Raw genomic sequence first — 7,947 nt, 5'->3', positions numbered from 1 at the left:
GGTCTAAAATCGATAAGAGTAGGCTTCGGCCGCCACCCGGGCAAAATTAAAAATTTCCTACCAACGAAAAAGTATTAGGTGTGTCCCTCGCGCTCATATGACCTTATGCAGTTGCGAGCGCCGTAAAACCCTATACTAAACAAACAAACAAACATAAAGTTGGATGATCAACAGAATCCAAGTGCCCATTCAGAACGGTCACTGTAAACGTTTTCTTTGATGTAAGCCTAAAGCGGGTAAATACAAATAATAGGGGATTTACAGCATACACCTAAAGCACTTTAAGTTCGCCCAAGGAACACAATTCAAGAGACGGGGTGAGTAATTTTTTAGACTCACGTGGAGCACGTGGAGACGTCTAGACAGCCGGGGGATGAAATCTTCAAGCTTACACTGAAATGTAGGGGCAGGATGGTGTCGCTGTCTCAAAATGAGCAAGTTGTTGGCAAGGTTACTGTAAGCCATTTATTTAAGTGATACTGTGTTTTCATCCAAAGAGTAGATTTTGCATGTAATAGGGCCCGAAGAAAAAAGTCTCTTTTATTACTGGATCCAGATTTTTGGGCAAACTATTTTTGTATGGTCGCTGGCCCGTAGAAGTGCCGTGTTGATCTAACGTTTTCTTGGGCTAAGGTAACGTCTTAAATGTGCGAAAATCTTTTCAACGCGATCAGACGAAAGTGAACAAGCTGTCGATCTAACAGATGGGCATGTATCTGGACGCAATTAATCGGATACGGGTGAAGACGATTATATAATCGAATAGTGCAGGATCCGAGTAGGTGCCCAGCAGCTGTGTGATATAAAAACCCAGGAGTCGGCACCTGCAGATGTGATACGATTCAATAACTGTCAAGCCAGGAACTAACGATCCGCACATCTGACATCATGAAATACTTGGTTCTTCTCCTGTGTCTCAGCTTCGTCGCCATGTCATGTAAGTATTCTGCTTGTTGTCGGGGTTTCTTTTGCTATCATTGTAGAACTGCAGTCATAGTAGTAGTAGCTTCGATCTACGTCACTGACATGCAAGCACTGCCACAGAATCTGCGCTTCAAACATAGGAAGAATTAGCCATGAAAGAAGCTGCATGAAGACAACCTTGAGACCATCTTATGCTAGACTGACTGTCCGCACAAACGAACAGAGCCATATTAGATCTAGATTTATATAGTAGTTGTAGTCAGCTGAGAAATCCTAAAGAGAAAATGTCGTTTTTCAAAGTTTGACAGCGTGTTCCACAGCAGAGATGAGCTTGCAGCTCTGTTCATTGGTGCGTATATTTGTTTGGTTATAAAGAAAACCCTTCTTGTCTTTTAAAGAAACTGAACGAGGGTCCATAAAATTTACCTTCGATTTTCTCAAAACAGCATTTTTCGGGATATCCCTCTTGTGTTTAAGGTGACAAATATACGTTCTTTCCGTTGGTTTTGCTTGGCCTTCCCCTGGCTCTTGTGCCGCCTATTTTTCCAGTAACACACGCGGAGACCATGGGGGCTCTCGTGGACAATAGGTACGGTGTTCGCCTCTCATTCAATAGGTCCCAGGTAAAAACAACAACAACCTGACAGTGATGGAAACTTTTCTTTCCTAAAAATGTCAACCTTTTACCATTCCTGCTCTCTTGACCATTTTCTGTCGTCTGCTTTCGTCTCTACGTTCTCCTACCCCCCCCCCCCCCCCCCACACACACACACACGCACACTCTTTCTGCCTAGTCCTCTAGGCTCCTGACTATTTCTGCTGCCGTTCTACTGCTTCTCCTTGGCTACTTCTTACTGCTGCCTTTTAGTTGCACCCCTGATCTTAGGGTAGGTAAGATCTAACCCTTAACCTTCTCGGAGAAGGGCAAAGAAATCTCGGGAGTTCCGTGTGCATGTTGTGTAAGTTAAAGATCCCTTGGTGGTCCAAAAATCGGTCGACAAAAGTAGGCTGTGACCGCCACCCAAGCTACATTCCAATGTAATTCCTGCCAAACCTAAAATAAGCAATGTGTCCGGCGTGCACATATTAATTATGGCCTCATGCAGTTGCAAGCACCGTAACCCCCCTCCCACACACACAAAAGACAACAAAGACAAAACAAAAAAGACAAAACCAAACCCTGACCCTGTATGTGTTTCTGTGTGATCAGACGCCGCGCCGTGTGTGGAGGAGAACTGTTTCTTCAACCCCTGCATGTTTGCTGAGTGTCCCGAACACCCGAACGCCGAGTGCAGGTGAGAACCTATCTAAAAATACGTTGTTTGGGTCTTTTTTTCACGTCGACATCGGCACAATTTGGACACTCCAGGAGGCGGGATTTGACCCTGTCTCTCGGGGCGCAGGGCTAACCCAGGCTGACCTGACCCCTCACCTCCCCCCCCCCCCCAACCCCCAACCAGGGCAGTGCTACTGACTGAAGTTGTCTTTAGGCCATTCCCAAAGGGGGTATATTACCATGTTCTTATGCACAGTAGAATTGTAAATGGGCTGATTCATCAATGTCGTGCTCATAACTGTGCCGGAACAACATAGGGGGAACTGCTGCGTTTTCTTTCGGACTTCTCTGATGAATGATGGATGATGGATGGATGATGGATGGTGATGGATGATGATGGATGATGGATGGTGATGGATGATGATGGATGATGATAAAAACCACAAAGTCGGTCAGCCCACTGTGACCACGGATGTTGCACGTTAAGGCCAGAGGTTCCTTGTTTTTGGCGGGTGGGGAGGGGTATATTTGATAACTATTCACGAATATAGTATAGCACATTTTTTTCAGTTTCATTATTTTGACAAGCACCTGATTTCTCCACGACGTTACATAATGTGTAGATATGGAGATAGATATGGAGATAGATATGGAGATAGATATGGAGATAGATATGGAGATAGATATGGAGATAGATATGGAGATAGATAGGGAGATAGATATAGGGAGATAGATATAGAGATAGATATAGAGATAGATATAGAGATAGATATAGAGATAGATATAGAGATAGAGATAGAGAGAGATAGATATAGATAGAGAGAGATAGATATAGATAGAGAGAGATAGATATAGATAGAGAGAGATAGATATAGATAGAGAGAGATAGATATAGATAGAGAGAGATAGATATAGATAGAGAGAGATAGATATAGATAAAGAGATAGATATAGAGAGATTTATATAGCTAAATATGTTGAACTTCTCCTTGCAGGGCCAACTACTGTGGCGGATGTAACGCCGAGTTTTTCCTCAACGACGTGGAAGTGACGAGCCAGTGTTCCTCCGTCTAACGGTCTCTCTCTCTCTCAAAGACAGAATATCCCCCCCCCCCCAAGAAGTAGGTCTCTCTCATAGACAGAAGACCCCCCCCCCCCCGAAGTAGGTCAAGGTCATGGCTGACTGGCACAGAAGCTCGTAGATCTACAGAGGACTCTGCTTTGCTGACTAGGCCATGTCGTTGACCCAAGATTGTGGTGGTAGAGAATACTTGAATAAAGTAATGAGTGCTCATCATTGCGTTTTTGCATTCATTTGTGCCGTGTGGTAATACATGTGTAGTGTTTGTTTGTTTGTGTTTCTGCATTTATTTGTGTGGTGTTTATGTAGTGTTTGTTTGTTTGTGTTTCTGCATTTATTTGTGTGGTGTGCGACATGTTGAGGCAATTCTGTGGGTGGTTGGCGGGTGCTCTGGTGTGGTTTGCTCCTTCTTTTTACCAAACGTCTATCTTTCTGATCTCTCCTCCTTTTGTGTTTGTTACTCTCTTGTAGCGCATCTAATCTTCGACACTTATACGACCTTATTGTGTTGCAAGTGCCGTGAAACCCTTACTAAAACTAAACGGAGTCAGTTCTCGGTTATATTGTCTCTATGGACACCGACAGATACATCACATTCATAGACTGGATTTGCACAGTTATAAGAAATGATAAAAGACATTAGAGCCGGGGTCCACAGCGCCAGTACTTCCGCTTCCTCACGCTTCATCACAAAGTACGTACGTTAACGTAGCGGCTAGCCCGTGTCCACAATGTCCTCACACGTACGGTAATATTTTGCGCACCAGACGTAGATGTAGATCTAGAGAAATGGCGTTAACGAGGATTACATATTTTTTTTATGGCAGTGGTTGAAGAGGAGATGAAAGGTCGCCGCCTATTCTGGGTACTACCCATATTCAAAGGACGAGGCAAAACTGGAGAATTTAGAATGTTACACCAAATTCTTGATAACAGAAAATGTTTAGCATATCATTTTCGCTTGACGAAGGCAAGCTTCCGAAGCCTTTTTGAATTTATGTGGACTACATTACATATTCAAAAACATAATACGAACTGGAGGAAGGCCATGCCACAAATTGAAAGGCTGACAGTTGGTGCGCAGACATAGTGGCCTCAGCTGCAGCGATGCACTTTAAAGTTACTCGCCGCGTCTGTTCCGACTTCTTTTCTAGCAAACACAGTGGCTGCGTCTTTCGGTTCAGTCGGTTCATTCGGCCACGAGTCAGTCGATGAGGATGGCTAGAGAGGTTCTTCAATTGTTGATGCTTTCATGTCTCCATAACAGGAGACGATCCCGCGGTAGATATTGGGTACATAGAATCAGTTTTTTTTAAAAAAGTTTTAGTTTTAGTAAGAGTTTTACGGCACTTGCAACACAATAAGGTCATATAAGTGCCGAAGATTAGAGGTGTTACAAGAGAGAAACTAACATAAAAAAGAAGGAGGGGAGATAAAGACGATAGATGTTTGATAGGAAAGAAGAAGGAAACCACACCAGAGCACCCGCCAACCACCCACACATAAAATCAATAAAAAGAGACACATAATATAGGGTGAATACCATCACCTGATGGCAGAAATCCTTTCAGACGAAGAAAAATGCCTGAAATATATCCGGATGAGACACTCAACAGTTTAGCTCTTGTTGGACGAAATTGGACCCTACATAGAGAAGCGAACTACCAATTTCTGGAAACCCCTGTCAGCAAAAGAGAGTTTGAATTTGGAAAAAGACTGCTGGCTGACAAGCTGGATTTACCACAGGATACAGACAGTGACACAACCCTCCCATTTGTATTCGTAGCAGATGAATTCATTTCCATTCAGAGGAAATTTGATGAAGCCATCTCCAAACACACAATTAACTCATGACAAAGAGCTTTTCAATTATCACCTATCACGTGCGAGGAATTCAGTTGAATGCTCTTTTGTTAGGATTCCCCAAATGTGGCGCCAAATGGATGAACAGCCAGAATCGGCAACAGATGCAGTCAAGGCCATCACAGTGCTCCACAATTTCATTATCATGCAAGAACCTAGAAGATCGGTGCTACGGCACATTGAGGATGACGTGGTTGAGCCACAAGCAGGCCTACCAACGTTCGACAGACCAGGAGTTATAAGGAGCAGAGCTACCAAAAGTGGAATGGAAGTGAGAAATGCTTTCATGGGATATTTCTCGTCACCGCAGGGTGCATTGCCATGGCAAAACAGCAAATGCTATAACGTCTGATCAGTCCACACTCTCATTGAAAAAGGGTTATCATTGCCTCTCTCTTTAATAAGCTACAGCAGGCCTATAGTTTGAAACAAGTATACATGTTGTACAGTGTACATACGTTCAGACAAACAGACGGATAGACAGACAGAAAGAAAGAAAGAAAGAAAGTTCAAACCATTGCATTCAACTTCGTTGGCTACTTTTCTTCCATTCGGCCGATATCATGGCCCTGAAGCAGTAGTTTTGATCTGCTTTGTCATAAAGACATCTTTTTTCAACTGCGTGTATTCATGCCTCCGACTCCATTGTAGATCTAGTCAAAATGCAACAATTCACTATGACTACACACTACACAATCACGCCACAACAGTTCAGCCGCACAGTAGACGCTCGAAATTTTATTTCAGCAGCAAGTGCACACGCTGAACTTTTTCTGCTCTGTCCAGCGCTGCGTCTGCTCCGCGCCCACTGTAGCGCCGTGCATTCAATCCATTGTTAATAAAATTTGGCGATGCAACTTTTTCGGAGAAAGACGCGTCGGAGAAGCGTGCACTGTGTGTGAGGCCTTGCGTAACATGTTGTTGTTGCTTCTTGCTGCTTCTGTTGTTGTGGAAGATGGTGGAGGATGGTGGAGGATGATGGTTGATGATGGTTGATGATGGTTGATGATGATGATGATGATGTCACGGTAGTATATGACCTACGTAAATGGTCTCTGCCGTATCCGTTATTTAAGTAAGAGCCCACTGTGAGCTTCCCAAACAGCGTGTTCTTTTCTGGCACATTTGTTTACTTTGAAAAAAAAAAGGGAGCAGAAATAAACAAATAACAATGACCTATAAGCCTATTGGAATTCAGAATAACAAATTCAATAATTAACAATGATGTAGCTTTATTGGCAATTCTTAAATCACATGTCAAACGAAGAAACCAAAACCACAGTTTAGGACTGAAACTACTGAGATTAAAGTCAAGTGGCATTAATTTAATTTTAAAAGTAAAAGTGTTCAAACAAAAGAATCGACTTTTAAAACCGCACAGCCCGTGCGGACAATGTTTGACATGCTAGACGTCATACGTTTTTCACGTAAGGCAGACCCTCCATAGACGGCACGCGGCGCATGGCACGCATGCGAAATATAATTAAACACAACCATATGATATAGAGTTGCACACTCCAGTGACGCACGACACAGCCACGACGAAACCTTGCGTGCCTTGCTGTGCTGCATTGCTCGTTTTTTGTGTCTTGTGCTGCCAAAATGGATGACTACAAGAAAAATTATTGAAATTGTGAGAGACCGACAGCTTCTTTGGGACCCCCAAAACCCGGAGTATCACAACAAAGATCAAAGACGTTCCGTATGACATTCTTAGGTAATTGAAGAACAAGGTCTCATCTCTACGTCTCATCAAGGAGCTGAAATTTCGATGAAACTCTCCTCTACTACCCTCAATAGAAAATGTTCTCAGCACCACATGGTCCGCTTTTTCCACTTCTTTTTCCGATTATTTAGAATTGCTAACATGATCAGCGTATCTTCATCAGACGAATCCATGGTTGTAATGTGTTGAGTTGTGATGTCGTGCTATGGCCTAAGGAGGGAGGGAGGGGTATTGGCCTGTGGCACGGCACGTGCCGACAAGACAGTCAGTCATGTGCCGTGTGCCGTCTATGGAGGGTCCGCCTAAGCGTGAGGAAGCGTGTCGTCCGCAGTGAGTCCAGGTAATGTAGAAATAAAAGGTGGAACGCTTCTATACGCACTTTGTGAGTACCTAAGGGTACGAAAGCGGAGTATGTGGACCTTGGCTCTAAGCTTAAATAGCTTCAGCTAAAATCTCCATTCGTGGATTGCGAGAAGTGACTATTTTGTCAGCACGATTCACGTTATGGTTTCGTAAGCTATACGAAGGCCGATGACATCAAAGCCTAGATTGGCGGGAGTATCGGAATACCGAAGTATATCTGAGAGTATCAGAAAGTGTAACGGCTGTGGTGAAGGCTGGCAGATTACACACGTCAAACAGAGCAGATGCAGTGGCGGGTGGTGGGTCAAAAGACGGGTGGATCAAAATGAGGGCGGGGCTAAAAAAAAAGATAAGGTTGAGATCAAAGGTAAAATTCTCCCGGGCTGAGAGGAATACAACATCCCAGCAGACAGACCGAAGACAAGGTACTCTATAAAAATAGCAAGATTGAAGATCTGAGAACTAGACTGCGCAAAAGTCAAAACTAGAGCTATTTGTATCTTTTACTGAGACTTCCCCACGTCTATCGACAGTGCACAAGACACTCTACCGTTAACGATGTAGCGAGACAAAAGGAAAAACTGCAGGGTATTTTCCCAAGTAAATAGTCTAAAGCCCAAAGCTTTTGTCGTTTCTCTCCGTTCAGCAAACATTGACCTAGGCCCAGTCTCGTTCTCACTGGGTCTTCAGTCATGGCTAATCTCTCCCCCCCCCT

At 43.7% G+C, this 7,947-nt stretch overlaps 1 long non-coding RNA gene across 1 annotated transcript; it reads left to right on the top strand.

Moving 5' to 3' along the window:
• The first annotated feature begins 826 nt into the window (after positions 1–826).
• On the top strand, positions 827–3,496 carry LOC101853303. The gene is made up of 3 exons (XR_220305.3): positions 827–937; positions 2,135–2,219; positions 3,195–3,496. It is a non-coding gene; the product is annotated as an uncharacterized LOC101853303 (long non-coding RNA).
• The last annotated feature ends 4,451 nt before the right edge of the window (positions 3,497–7,947 follow it).

This window comes from Aplysia californica, unplaced genomic scaffold, assembly GCF_000002075.1.
Source record: "Aplysia californica isolate F4 #8 unplaced genomic scaffold, AplCal3.0 scaffold00099, whole genome shotgun sequence".
Taxonomy (NCBI): domain Eukaryota; kingdom Metazoa; phylum Mollusca; class Gastropoda; order Aplysiida; family Aplysiidae; genus Aplysia; species Aplysia californica.
The sequence above is the reverse complement of the archived record's forward strand: the minus strand, read 5'-3'. Positions and strand labels throughout refer to the sequence as shown.